At 41.3% G+C, this 1,039-nt stretch overlaps 1 pseudogene; it reads right to left on the bottom strand.

Annotated features, from left to right (window-relative positions):
* Positions 1-733, bottom strand: part of LOC104985969 — a 4,681-nt pseudogene extending 3,948 nt beyond the window's left edge.
* Between the last annotated feature and the right edge of the window lie 306 nt (positions 734-1,039).

The raw sequence follows: 1,039 nt of genomic DNA, 5'->3' as shown, positions 1-1,039 counted from the left end.
TGTGATTCATGGGGTCACAAAGAGTCGGACACGACTGAGTGACTAAACTGAACTGAACTGAATACACAGGGAAATCAATATAATCAGAAGAGCAAAAGAGACATTAAAGCTCATGATGAAAACAAGAACCACTTCACTAATGTGCTTATCAGACCTAGAGAGAGCCAGGACATCTGGAACATCACAAAGTGATGGGCTATGTTGGACTTGCATAAAGAAGGACCGAATATGTCCCCAACATGGAAAGAAGCATTCAGAAAACTACAGACATAGGATCCCATGGTCAGATGTGTGCACACATGTGTTGTCGTGGTGGTGATGTTATGCAAGGGCTTGTGTAATGCTGTGTGGCAGTCATAAACCACTGAGGCCAAAAGGCAAGGTTCCACACTTGCAGAGGCTACAAAAAAGATTTGAGCAGCATGGGCATTGTAGGAGATGATCTTGTCTCCAGTGAGTAATCCAGCCATTACTACAGGAGTGACAGCTGAGGAGTAACCAGAGTTCGCCAAAGACAGATTACTGAAGAAACGTGCGTAGGATTGTGCAGACAAGAGTCCAAGAGAAGCAGTGTGATCATTCCCAGGTTTCCAACCTCATGGGTGAGGTAAAGGATAGCAAACATGATAAACAGGAGGACCTACAGTCCTGGGGCACTCTTAGTCAAAGGAGGATGGCCTGTGTCACCTCTCTCTTGGTCTCCACCAGTGCTATTTGGGAATTAGGAGAGGTACTGCAGTAGTGAGGAATAAAGGGGGAAAGTGACAAACAAAAAAGACATTGCAATGAAATTTAAATGCATTAGCATTAGCAATTTCTACTTCAAAAGTATCCTGGTCTAATATTAAGAGCTTCACATGTAACTGTGTGTGTGAGTATGTGTGTGCTTCTGTGTGTGTTTATGTGTACAATGTGTAGTACTATTATTTTTATTTTGCTATTAAAGGAGTTAGAGACTTGAGAGATTATATGATATTCTACAATTCTATTGCTAGTCTAAAAATTCAAGACTGAAGCCTAATTTTCATCTAATCAAAAT

Source organism: Bison bison, unplaced genomic scaffold, assembly GCF_000754665.1.
Source record: "Bison bison bison isolate TAMUID 2011002044 unplaced genomic scaffold, Bison_UMD1.0 scf7180017845662, whole genome shotgun sequence".
Taxonomy (NCBI): Eukaryota; Metazoa; Chordata; class Mammalia; order Artiodactyla; family Bovidae; genus Bison; species Bison bison.
This window is presented reverse-complemented; position numbering and strand designations above follow the sequence as displayed.